Source organism: Anopheles moucheti, chromosome 2, assembly GCF_943734755.1.
Source record: "Anopheles moucheti chromosome 2, idAnoMoucSN_F20_07, whole genome shotgun sequence".
In the NCBI taxonomy this organism is placed as follows: Eukaryota; Metazoa; Arthropoda; class Insecta; order Diptera; family Culicidae; genus Anopheles; species Anopheles moucheti.
Genome location: NC_069140.1, coordinates 7,791,780 through 7,805,996, shown reverse-complemented (window position 1 = coordinate 7,805,996; position 14,217 = coordinate 7,791,780).

Sequence of the window (14,217 nt, the reverse complement as noted above, 5' to 3'; positions counted from 1 at the left end):
CAACCGACCGCCCAAAAAGCGATAAAAACTCCCCAAACGTACCAAAACAATAATCTCGTTAGGTGTTTGGCGTGATGTGAAAGAGTGCCTTTTGATGCCATCCTTACCGCGATGATGCACCGGAAAAACCTTAAAGTGGCTAAGATAAGAGAAATGGTTGTGGCTGTGTGTGAGGGAAGGCAATGAAATAGTAGAGACATTCACGTAAAAAGTCAGCAAGTAACACGCCACACAAAAAAGATGCTAGAACTTCTGGGAGCGTAGCAGAAGAAATCTTTTGCTGTGGGAATGCATCTCCAGCACAATGCCCAATGCCAAAGGGGGGATTCTGGCTTGTGTGTGTGTGAGTATGCATATGCATCTTCAGCGGAGGACAAAAGGCGACGAGTGCGACGAGCAAAACAAACAAATGCAACGCAATGGAATAAGGCAGCATAAGCATAATCGGTACAGCACGCTGACGGTACTGCACACTTTGAGCAGTACCCGGGCATGTTTGCCTGCGGTGGTAGAAATCCACCATCTCCGTACCCAACTATCAAGTATGGCAGCTTTGGAAGGTTCGTGCAGCTCGTCAGGCTGGTCAACAAAGAACATTCTGTAGAGTTGAGCATTACGACCGCAAGCTTGGAACGTCACGCGGACTGTTGCAGACCGTGGTTTACCGAGGAGGTTTATCAGCAAACACGGCACCTCAACTGTGCCGTACCCGTAAGGTATTGAAAACATCCATAATAAGCCAACCCCCGAGAAGATTCGTTTCAGTGAAAGCATTGGAAGAAATGGCGGGGTGGGGGTGGGGGGAGGACTAAGAAGCGTTTTCTTCCATTGTCGGAAAGAAAAATGCAACACAGGACAGCACAGTCCACGACGAGGCTCTATGGTCCGTGAAGAGATTTCTGATGGTATTGTGCTAAAAAGATCTACGGTCTTCGACCTTCGCGTTTGTAAAAAGAGTGGTGTAACGGCCCATAGAAGGAAATGGTTATTCTAATTGCTTGTTCAGCTTATCTATGATCCTTTTCTTTTTGTTACAACGTAAGAGCAATTTAAGATACATAAGATATGAGCAATTTTAGAATAATGATTATGCTTGGTGAAATAAATTATTTGTTATTTGTCGGAATAATGCCATGCTTAATTACCTAAGTATTCCTAACTTTTCTAACAAACACTTAAGGAGAGAAATAATATGAGCACAAGCAGGGATCTCTCTTGCTGTTTGTCGCACTTCAAAGGAATAAATCACTTAGAAAAACAAAAGAAAATACCAAAGGAATGGATGGAATGAAGAAAAAAATCTCCCAGGTATATACGGGATGCTAATAAAAATTACAGGACATTTACGTGATATGAATACTAAACAAAACCTTTGAACATTACAAAAGCAAACAAATCACTAGAACAATTATATTGAGAGGATTATGTATCAGAAAATTAAATAAAATACTTAATTTATTCAACATATTTTTTTCAAAACAATAACTAGTTTCATTTTTATCACTAAATCACTTAAACTGTTTGCAATTGAGGATGTCGCTACTGCGGCGCTGTCAGTGCCACTATATCAAATCGTTTGAAAAAGCAGCTAAGTAAACTGAAGTCGACATAGTCGACATATACTTTGCCATCATGCTTTTTAGTAGCATACGCATCAGTTTTTACGATATCAACTGCAATATTTGCCTATTTATTTAGAGCATTTCAATGCCGTGTGAAAAATGAATCACGCTTACCGTGTTTCTGAAAAGTAAAATGTGTTAAATGTTTTTCGTCTCTATTGCAGAACAACAGTTTCATCGTGGTCGTTCACAAATCTTCGATTACTTTAACGGATGTTTTATCAAACCGCTATGCTTTGCATACTTCATTATCATCGCACGTTTGACTTGGGATGCTTTTGTTTGGCGTGATTGTAAGCAGAGCAGCAAAAAGCAAGGAAAGCAAACAAAACAAACACATTCCAATTCCGATCCCGTTACCTTTTACCACGAATTTATTGCGCAACAATGTCACCGTTCTGATCGTGACATAAAAAGGCTAAACTCACACACAAGCTCCGCGCTGCAAGTAACCCCTTGATGTGCTGGAACCGGCCTGGCAGCAATGGCCCAAAATGCCTGCAACGGATCAACCAACCGATCGGATCATCAACCTTTCTTCACCGTTACGAATGGGCCGATTATTTGGGGTTGAAAATGGAAGTTTTCTCGTAAACAACAGCAGAACCTCGTATCGTGTTAGAAGCGTAACACAATTTGATGGCCAATTGGGTGGTAGTAGAGGTAGAACCAGATCACCACCCCATGCCCGGTGGACGCACGGCCGTTGCGTGCCTGTTTCCAAAGCTTCAAATTGATTTCACAAACAAATATTCCAGCACCGGCTCGCGTACCTTTCTCCGCTCGGATCGGGCATACACTGGGCAGGATTGATCCGCTTCCTAAGTGACAGTGTCAATAAAAGCGACTCACCCAACCCAGTACGCTCAGCATGATTTGGCCAGTTTTCGGCCCACCAGGATGACAGCAGCGCAGTCATGGTTGAATCAACAAACCGACTAGCGGGCTCACTCGTTGGGCTTATTACACCGCCAAACGAATGATGGTTTCTCGTAGAGTTTTGCCTTTTTTTTCGCCTCCAAAACCGTGTCGAGACGGACGCACATTCCAGCGCACGGGATGGATTCTAGCAGAAGAACATTCCAGCAAACAAGAGCCTATTAGCCCGTGTTCGGTCGGGCTCTCGGAACCCAACGCCAGAAAACAAAACAGACAAAGCATGAAAATGAACCCCAAACCCGAAAACAAAAGCATGGTGTGGCATGATTCTCCCCAACCAAGCTCACCGAGACAAGCATTCCAGTTCCACCCAATAACACGCACCATACACACAAATAAGAAATAGAATACACAGCCCCACACATTTGCTGTCGGCCCGGCCCGGACCGTCTGCTAAAAAGTATGGAGTTATTGGATGCCCCAAAGGGATTCATCTCCCCAAAAGCAAAACCAAAACAAAAAAAGGAAGAACCGGGAACATCGTTGTGGAACAAATTTTTGAAGACCCCCTTCCGACCTCCTCGGCATTGGTTGGATAGCTTTGCTTCCCAACTTTGCAGCTCAAGAAGGAGGGAAAAAAGGAGTTATTTCAGACCAAAATGCAACAGTACGAATTTATGCCTGCGTGGAGAAAAAAATCACAACATTCGCATCAACCAACAAAAAATCGTTTGGTGTACCCTGTAAACAATGCCCTACAGCGACGAAAATAAAACAGAATAAAAACGGCCAGTGAAAAATTATGATTCCCCAAATCTGTTCGCCTTCATCGCCCTGCGGACACGATAAATGTTTTTTTTTATTATTATGAGTCACGTCTTGAACTTGATACTGAAAGCGATCTGCCGCATGCTCGCGTGTCTCTTGAGACGATCGCAATCACAACAGAAAAGTGTGGAGTGTTCGGTGTTCAATTACATTACAGTGTGTTTCATGTGCAACTTTTGTACGTTGCCAACGTACGTTGCGGCAACGTTGCCATATGAAAAATATTCACTGCATTGAGGCAGAGGTTGTAGTATTTCTCTTCATTTTGAGTTGATGGTACACTGACAAGTATATGTAAATTTTATATTAATTTCCTTTAGCTTTCAAATTTGCAACATCGTGTTACAGGATCCTTAAGGCCACTGTTTGAGACCAACCAGATGATGCATCCACTACAGTACCCGATCCTGTTTCCACGGGGTGAAGCCGGTTGGACTCATGGTATGTTTAAGATACGTCGCCAAGGAAGACAGCCAGGATCAATGAGGATGATCCCCAGATGCAGCCGAATGCAGAGGAAAATTCATCCAATCAAATTACTCCACGTGAATATGCCGCATATTGCATATCCTGGCGGTAGATCGCTCATTCTCTGATGCATTGTGAGGGGTAGTTACCCATCATACGTTTGCAATACAGAATGAGCGAGTTACTAAGCTGTGAATTTTGTTTTTTTTTGTATATTTATTATTTAGTAGATTGTTTAACATTGTGTATCCCATTAAACAAACAACGCAAATTTTATATAATAATAATAATTTTTGTTATGCACAGTCGGTTAGATTTGCACAACGTTTAGCATTTGAAACCTAAAATAATAGGTCAAGTTTTTGTGTTGAAAGTCTACCTCCATGATCATTCGCTCACGTCGATGTATTAGGCGATGAACAAAAATTAACGGTTGATTTCTGTGGTGAGCTTCTACTTATTGAACTTTTTCAACAATTGATCATGTTTTATAGCATTCATTGATCCATTAGGTGCAGGGCCACGAGAGTTGACAAAATGCTGACAAATTTGTCCAATGACCAAATCAGCTGGTCAACTGTGAAAACCACTATACCGTTGCCGCGCACACAATTGTTTTCAGATTACCGATACCAGAAGAGCATTTTTTTCAAGAGGTGGAATAAATTTGCGCTGCAGGTGAAATAATCTGCAGCGTGGAATAAATTTGCCCATCACTATTGCATTGCATACTATCAAACCCGTGAGAGCGTTCACTAGTTTAAGGAAGATGGATGAAACGGAGAGCATCCTTCATTTCGCTCAAACTTTCCGTCGGCTGGTACGAAATTCCATACAAAACCAGCTGTTTTCAGGTTTCCGATACCAGGAGAGCATCCACGGAAGAGGTAGCACCTTGTACAGTAATTTTGCTCGAAAACCGCCTAAAGGTATGCAATGTTTAAACACTAACTTTCCCGTTTTTCCTGAAAAATTTCTACGAAAACCACCAGTTTTCGAATGTATAGTACCAGGAGAGCATCCAGGAAAGAGGTAGCACCTGGTAATTTTGCCCGCCTAAAGGTATGCAATGTTTAAACACTAACTTTCCATTCAAACCAGCTGTTTTCAGATTTCCAATACCAGGAGAGCATGTACTTCAAGAGGTGACCCTCAGCCACTCAGGCACTCATTAGTGACTGAGTGACCGGCACTCATGAGTGACCGGCACTCATGAGTGACCGGCACTCATGAGTGACCGGCACTCATGAGTGACTGAGTGACCGGCACTCATGAGTGACCGGCACTCATGAGTGCCTGAGTGCCTGAGTGCTGTCAATTAGCCGTCGATTAGCCATCGATTAGCCGTCAATTAGCCGTCGATTAGCCGTCGTTTAGCCGTCAATTAGCCGTCGATTAGCCGTCGATTAGCCATCGATTAGCCGTCAATTAGCCGTCGATTAGCCGTCAATTAGCCGTCAATAAGCCGTCGATTAGCCGTCAATAAGCCGTCGACTAGCCGTCGATTAACCGTCAATTAGTCGTCAATTAGCCGTCGATTAGCCGTCGATTAGTCGTCGAATAGCCGTCGATTAGCCGTCAATTAGCCGTCGATTGCATGCAAGTTTCTATGCAAGTTCTTGCATGCAAGTTTGCATGCAAGTTTGTATGCAAACTTGCATGCAAGTTTGTATGCAAACTTGCATGCAAGTTGCATGCAGGAAATTGCATGCGAAAACTTGCATGCAAGATTGCATGCAAGTACGAAGTTGGGCGCCATCTTGCAAGTTTCTTGCATGCACCAAACTTGCATTGCAAGTTGGTTGTAAAGTTAGTGTATAAGCATTGCATACCTTACGGCGCACTGCATTGCAAGTTGATTGCAAAGTTAGTGTATAAACATTGCATACCTTACGGCGCAGTACCAGGAGCTACCTCTTCCGTGGATGCTCTCCTGGTAGAATACATTCGAAAACTGGTAGTTTTCGAAGAAATTTTTCACGACTGACGGGAAAGTTAGTGTTTAAAAATTGCATACCTTTCGGCGGTTTTCGACCAAAATTGCTGTACTAGGTGCTACCTCTTCCGTGGATGCTTTCCTGGTATCGGGAATCTGAAAACAGCTGGTTTTGTAAGGAATTTCGTACCAGTCGATGGAAAGTTATCGGAAATCTGAAAACAATTGTTTGCGCGGCAACGGTATAGTGGTTTTCACAGTTGGCCAGCTGATTTGGTCATTCAAATAGAAACAAATGTTTTGTATAACCAAGTATAATTAATATCCAAAGATATTTTCAATCAATTTTTTACCTTTAATTAGATTTTGTGCTATAAATTAAATCTGCTGCAAAATTTCCAAAAATCGCACAATCGGCACAAATTGTTTGGGGCCCCCAACACGGCGACCGCCTACTCCGCCTACCGTTTGATCCGCCGCTGTTCTGATTAGTATCTCCCTGGAATATTCTCTGGAGAACCTCGCGGTTCTTCATTTGCATGTTTTGGTGATTTAGATATTGATTGTTTACAGCCATATTCTACGAACAAACAATAAACTTTAACGAAAATTTATCTAATATTTGTTCTCAGATGCATAAAACTTTTACATTTGTACACAATTTCTTAGGTCATCTTCATTGGATGGAGTAACTTTGCTTTCCATTACACTTATAACATAAAACATAACGTAAAACGTAATCCTTCGTAGGGCATTTAGAAAAACAAGCACAAGTTTGCTGCTCATGTTGTTGGCCACTTTCATTCGCAAACTCTTCTTCCTGTCTTTGTGTCCATACAGTCGGTAAATATCCTCGAGTTAATCTGCTAATTGCTATCCAGTTTCTGCTGCCCGTTATGCCACATTGCCTCGTACGCACAAACGTTTGACCCAGTTACACGACCGGTAGCTTCCCGGGTCCAGAAGAAGAACTTTATCAGCACACTTTTTGTGTGTGCGCTTCTCCAGCATCAAAAGAATCTGACCCAAATTCACTATGACATTTATCCATTAAAATTACTTGTGCTGCCATTCCTGCCTCATCGAGCGCAAGCCATCACTGGCACTGGAGTCGTGCTAACGTTTTTTTACTTTCTAAATATTCATTTGAAATTTATTTAAAAAAAACCAACCAACAAATGAGAGATAGCAGGGAAAACAACTGTCATTTCATAACGGCATCTCGTACCCACGTCCAGTGTGTGCATGTGGATGGAGAGATTCGTCACACAAATGCAACATTAATACCACCGATTTAGGCTACTCGCTTGCTTATTGTTGCTGTTGTTATGTGTGACACAAAACCGAAACGATGAAAATGGAATCTCATCGTACTTGCAGGTACGATGATGATGATGATGTGCAGCAAACAAAACAACACAACCTAACAGGACATTCACACTCGGCAGCTCGGCAAGCGGAATCCGTCGACATGTTTCAACTGCATGTCGGTGCATTTCGTGCACGAAAAGCGACGCGCGGGCTGGAGGTTGCATCGCCGGTGGAGTTATGCCTGTCAAGCGTTCCGACCGGTGGCATCCAGCATCCAATCAACCGTTCGCCCCGTCGAATGACATCGGATTGCATTTTTTCCTAGAAATATTCCCGTTCCGCACACTCCCCATGAGGGTTGTCTATTTATTGTATGTGTTGGTGGGTGGCTGCCGTTGTTGCTGCCAAGGGATTTAGTGCTGGGTGGCGCAACCATCGGGTGAGGTTCTTTGTTCCGTGGCTGTCGGATTAATTTTCTTTCATTCTTTCTTGCCTGCATTCGATCCAGCATGCCCCGGTGGCGATGATGCCATCGCTTCTTCGTGAAGAATACTTTTCCTCTAACTTCAACTCCGCAGCAGCAGTTACGGGGTTAATTGTTCACTGGATTAGTGATCTCGGCAGCCGGTCGTCCCGCGAGGCCCCTTTAGTCTCCCACCCAAGCAGCGGTTACAGGCCGTTATTACAGGATATATTTCTGCGTTGCGATGGAGCGATGGCACGTTACCTTTGGCCTCGGTCGGGTGGGTCGTATTTTTTTAATATCTTCCGCATGGTTTAGCTACCCAACAATCATGGTGTGTACAATCGGAAGATTGCAAGCAAATAGCCTCAGTAGTAAATGAAGGAAAATAAATTTCCTGGATGCTGCTATATTCCAATTATATCTCGTGTTTTGGTTAAATTTCTAATAAATACACTTAAACTTTTTTTTTAATTCCCTTTTTTAATAGTTTAGTAATCCTCACAATGCAGAAGATCTCATTACGATGCAAATCCTATAAAAACAAACTTTGTTTAAAATATCCTTATAATCTTCTAAACTCGCGATTTATTATCCATATTCCATTATAAGATCCCATAGTGATGGCATTGGACTAAAAACTATTGCATTAATAATTTTTGAACATTTAATTAAACTTGACTCACAACGAACTTCCTTATTTTAAGAAACATAACTCCATTAGTTTATTGTTGAATTAATTTGTTTAAAACATAACAAATATAACTACAAACTTGGACTAAACTTGAAAAACAATGGAGCCAAATTGATTGTCCCACAGGAAGGTAGTACTCCGAAAATAGTGAAGTAATGAAATCAGTGTAAGTGTTTTAAGTGAATAAAATCTAAATTTGCTGGGACTATCACACAATTAAAGCGCTATCTACTAGCACTTTAAGCGGCCCAGTTGTAAAACACGGGATTTATCACTTTAAACCCATGAACCAACCATTCCCCTGCACAGCGTACTGTCAGTTTATTATGCAACCACCCCGAATGGCGCGTCATGAACACACCAAACGGGGCCGAACGATAATCGCCGGTGATTAACGGCGAAATGTGATAAGACCGGTTGGAAGAAGCTGCTGCCATGTGGTACAAAAAACCCAACCATGACGATGAGATGATTTAGCTCATTTACCGGAAGAGACCACCCCGATGGTGGGCGGTGGACGAACGAAATGTGTAGTTACTACATCCATCATCCTGCAAGGTCAGCCCGCCCGGAATCGATGGATTAACGGCTCGCTGCTAATAAAAACAGCACAGGACAAAATCCTCAAAGTCCTTTAGCCTTCCAGGAGAGGGGGGATTGAACGATCAACCCACATCAACAGCAGCATTGTGGCCTCTTGCTCTGCGATCGATATTGGTGAGTATCGTTTGTTTGGTGTTCTACATAAAACTCACGCAAGCTACACTTAAAGTCGATTGATACGGATTGTATTCTTCCCTGTGGTATTGGGATTTTCCGGTATTGGAGGACATTTAAATTACAGCGCAAACTGATTGTATGGTAAAGTACATGCACTCAAATAAATTGTCAACTGTTTATGAGGTCTCATTCAATTATTACGTAACGCTGAAAGGGGGGGTAGGGGGTCAGTACCAACGTTGCGATTTGTTACATAGGGGGCAGGGGGGTTTCGTGTCAGTTTGAAAGTCCATGTCTCACAGGCGTATGTAAGTACTAGAGCTATATAAGTTCTATATACTCCCTGCTTCGTTCAACTGAAAATTATTCACTAAATCTACTTTACCAAAAAATGTACTTACACTTTTGTCAGTTTTTTAGAACCTTTAAATCTGTGTTTTATTTAAAAATAAGTCAAAAAGATAAAGAAATAATAATAATATTCTAATAATAGAAGACAACTACGCAAAAGAAAGGTTGCTGGTGCTGATAATACTAATAAATAATTTACATATGAATTCTTGTTCTTAATAGATAACATCGAATTGCCATGGTGTCAAGTAATGTAAGCTAAAAACGAGCTTCTTTAGTTTTTTAAGTGAACGATTAACGAATGGGTAATGTTTGTAAAGTTCTGATACCAGGAGAGCATCCAACGTAGCAGGAGGCTTTTTTCCGTGCCAATCGAGACAGAGAACTCACCAAAAATGATCAGTTTGTCAAGCTCTGATACCAGGAGAGCATCCAACGCAGGAGATGCTTTTTCCGTGTCAATCGAGACAGAGAACTCATCAAAACTGACCAGTTTGTCAAGCTCCTGACACCAGGAGAGCATCTAACGTAGGAGGATGCTTTTTTTCGTGTTGATCGAGACAGAGAACTTACCAAAAATGACAAGTTTTCCAAGCTGCTGATACCAGTAGAGCATCCAACGCAGGAGGATGCTTTTTTCCGTGTTGATCAAGACAGAGAACTCACCAAAAATGACAAGTTTTTCAAGCTCCTGATACCAGGCGAGCATCCAACGCAGGAGGATGCTTTTTTCCGTGTTGATCGAGACAGAGAATTCACCAAAAATGACCAGTTTGTTAAGCTCTGATACCAGGCGAGCATCCAACGTAGGAGGATGCTTTTTCCGTGTCAATCGAGACAGAGAACTCACCAAAAATGACAAGTTTTCCAAGCTGCTGATACCAGGAGAGCATCCAACGCAGGAGGATGCTTTTTTCCGTGTTGATCGAGACAGAGAACTCACCAAAAATGACCAGTTTTTCTAGCTCTGATACCAGGAGAGCATCCAACGTAGGAGGATGCTTTTTTCCGTGTCAATCGAGACAGAGAACTCACCAAAAATGACCAGTTTGTCAAGCTCTGATACCAGGCGAGCATCCATCGCAGGGGGATGCTTTTATCCGTGTTGATCGAGACCGAGACCTCACCAAACATAATCAGTTTTTCCTGCTCTGACACCAGGAGAGCATCTAACGTAGGAGGATGCTTTTTTTCGTGTTGATCGAGACAGAGAACTTACCAAAAATGACAAGTTTTCCAAGCTGCTGATACCAGGAAAGCATCCAACGCAGGAGGATGCTTTTTTCCGTGTTGATCAAGACAGAGAACTCACCAAAAATGACAAGTTTTTCAAGCTTCTGATACCAGGCGAGCATCCAACGCAGGAGGATGCTTTTTTCCGTGTTGATCGAGACAGAGAACTCACCAAAAATGATCAGTTTGTCAAGCTCCGTGGATGCTTTTCCATGTAAATCGAGACAGAGAACTCACCAAAAATGACCAGTTTGTCAAGCTCTGATACCAGACGAGCATCCAACGTAGGAGGATGCTTTTTTCCGTGTTGATCAAGACAGAGAACTCACCAAAAATGACCAGTTTTTCTAGCTCTGATACCAGGCGAGCATCCAACGCAGGAGGATGCTTTTTCCGTGTTGATCCAGACAGAGAACTCACCAAAAATGATCAGTTTGTCAAGCTCTGATACCAGGCGAGCATCCAACGCAGGAGGATGTTTTTTTCCGTGTCAATCGAGACAGAGAGCTCACCGAAAATGATCAGTTTTTCAAGCTCCTGATACCAGGCGAGCATCCAACGTAGGAGGATGCTTTTTCCGTGCCAATCGAGACAGAGAACTCACCAAAACTGACCAGTTTGTTAAGCTCTGATACCAGGCGAGCATCCAACGCAGGAGGATGCTTTTTTCCGTGTCAATCGAGACAGAGAATTCACCGAAAATGATCAGTTTGTCAAGCTCTGATACCAGGAGAGCATCCAACGTAGGAGGATGCTTTTTTCCGTGTTGATCGATACAGAGAACTCACCAAAAATGACAAGTTTTCCAAGCTGCTGATACCAGGAGAACATCCAACGTATGAGGATGCTTTTTTCCGTGTTGATCGAGACAGAGAACTCACCAAAAATGACAAGTTTTCCAAGCTGCTGATACCAGGAGAGCATCCAACGTAGGAGGATGCTTTTGGAACTCACCGAAAATGATCAGGTTGTCAAGCTCTGATACCAGGAGAGCATCCAACGTAGGAGGATGCTTTTTCCGTGCCAATCGAGACAGAGAACTCACCAAAAATGACCAGTTTTTCAATCTCCTGATACCAGGAGAGCATCCAACGCAGGAGGATGCTTTTTTCCGTGTCAATCGAGACAGAGAACTCACCAAAACTGACCAGTTTGACAAGCTTCTGATACCAGGCGAGCATCCAACGTAGGAGGATGCTTTTTTCCGTGTTTATCGAGACAGAGAACTCACCAAAAATGACACGTTTGTCAAGCTCTGATACCAGGAGAACATCCAACGTAGGAGGATGCTTTTTCCGTGCCAATCGAGACAGAGAACTCACCAAAAATGACCAGTTTGTCACGCTCTGATACCAGGAGAGCATCCAACGTAGGAGGATGTTTTTTCCGTGCCAATCGACACAGAGAACTCACCAAAAATGACCAGTTTGTCAAGCTTTGATACCAGGAGAGCATCCAACGTAGGAGGATGCTTTTTTCCGTGTTGATCGAGACAGAGAACTCACCAAAAATGACCAGTTTGACAAGCTTCTGATACCAGGCGAGCATCCAACGTAGGAGGATGCTTTTTTCCGTGTTTATCGAGACAGAGAACTCACCAAAAATGACACGTTTGTCAAGCTCTGATACCAGGAGAACATCCAACGTATGAGGATGCTTTTTTCCGTGTTGATCGAGACAGAGAACTCACCAAAAATGACAAGTTTTCCAAGCTGCTGATACCAGGAGAGCATCCAACGTAGGAGGATGCTTTTGGAACTCACCGAAAATGATCAGGTTGTCAAGCTCTGATACCAGGAGAGCATCCAACGTAGGAGGATGCTTTTTCCGTGCCAATCGAGACAGAGAACTCACCAAAAATGACCAGTTTTTCAATCTCCTGATACCAGGAGAGCATCCAACGCAGGAGGATGCTTTTTTCCGTGTCAATCGAGACAGAGAACTCACCAAAACTGACCAGTTTGACAAGCTTCTGATACCAGGCGAGCATCCAACGTAGGAGGATGCTTTTTTCCGTGTTTATCGAGACAGAGAACTCACCAAAAATGACACGTTTGTCAAGCTCTGATACCAGGAGAACATCCAACGTAGGAGGATGCTTTTTCCGTGCCAATCGAGACAGAGAACTCACCGAAAATGATCAGGTTGTCAAGCTCTGATACCAGGAGAGCATCCAACGTAGGAGGATGCTTTTTCCGTGCCAATCGAGACAGAGAACTCACCAAAAATGACCAGTTTTTCAATCTCCTGATACCAGGAGAGCATCCAACGCAGGAGGATGCTTTTTTCCGTGTCAATCGAGACAGAGAACTCACCAAAACTGACCAGTTTGACAAGCTTCTGATACCAGGCGAGCATCCAACGTAGGAGGATGCTTTTTTCCGTGTTTATCGAGACAGAGAACTCACCAAAAATGACACGTTTGTCAAGCTCTGATACCAGGAGAACATCCAACGTAGGAGGATGCTTTTTCCGTGCCAATCGAGACAGAGAACTCACCAAAAATGACCAGTTTGTCACGCTCTGATACCAGGAGAACATCCAACGTAGGAGGATGCTTTTTCCGTGTCAATCGAGACAGAGAACTCACCAAAAATGAGCAGTTTGTCAAGCTCCGTGGATGCTTTTCCATGTAAATCGAGACAGAGAACTCACCAAAACTGACCAGTTTGTCAAGCTCTGATACCAGGCGAGCATCCAACGTAGGAGGATGCTTTTTTCCGTGTTGATCGAGACAGAGAACTCACCAAAAATGACACGTTTGTCAAGCTATGATACCAGGAGAGCATCCAACGTAGGAGGATGCTTTTTCCGTGTCAATCGAGACAGAGAACTCACTAAAAATAATCAGTTTTTCCAGCTCTGATACCAGGAGGATGCTTTTTCCGTGCCAATCGAGACAGAGAACTCACCAAAAATGACAAGTTTTCCAAGCTCCTGATACCAGGCGAGCATCCAACGCAGGAGGATGTTTTTTTCCGTGTTGATCGAGACAGAGAACTCACCAAAAATGACCAGTTTGTCTCTGATATCTGGAGAGCATCCAACGTAGGAGGATGCTTTTTCCGTGCAAATCGAGACAGAGAACTCACCAAAACTGACCAGTTTGTCAAGCTCCGTGGATGCTTTTCCGTGTCAATCGAGACAGAGAACTCACCAAAAATGACCAGTTTGTCTAGCTCTGATACCAGGAGAGCATTCAAAGCAGGAGGATGCTTTTTTGGTGTTGATGGAGACAGAGAACTCACCAAAAATGACAAGTTTTCCAAGCTCCTGACACCAGGAGAGCATCCAACGTAGGAGGATGCTTTTTCCGTGTTGATCGAGACAGAGAACTCACAAAAAATGACCAGTTTGTCTAGCTCTGTTACCAGGAGAGCATCCAACGCAGGAGGATGCTTTTTTCCGTGTCAATCGAGACAGAGAACTCACCAAAAATGAGCAGTTTGTCAAGCTCCGTGGATGCTTTTCCATGTCAATCGAGACAGAGAACTCACCAAAACTGACCAGTTTGTCAAGCTCTGATACCAGGCGAGCATCCAACGTAGGAGGATGCTTTTTTCCGTGTTGATCGAGACAGAGAACTCACCAAAAATGACAAGTTTGTCAAGCTCTGATACCAGGCGAGCATCCAACGTAGGAGGATGCTTTTTTCCGTGTTGATCGAGACAGAGAACTCACCAAAAATAATCAGTTTTTCCAGCTCTGATAC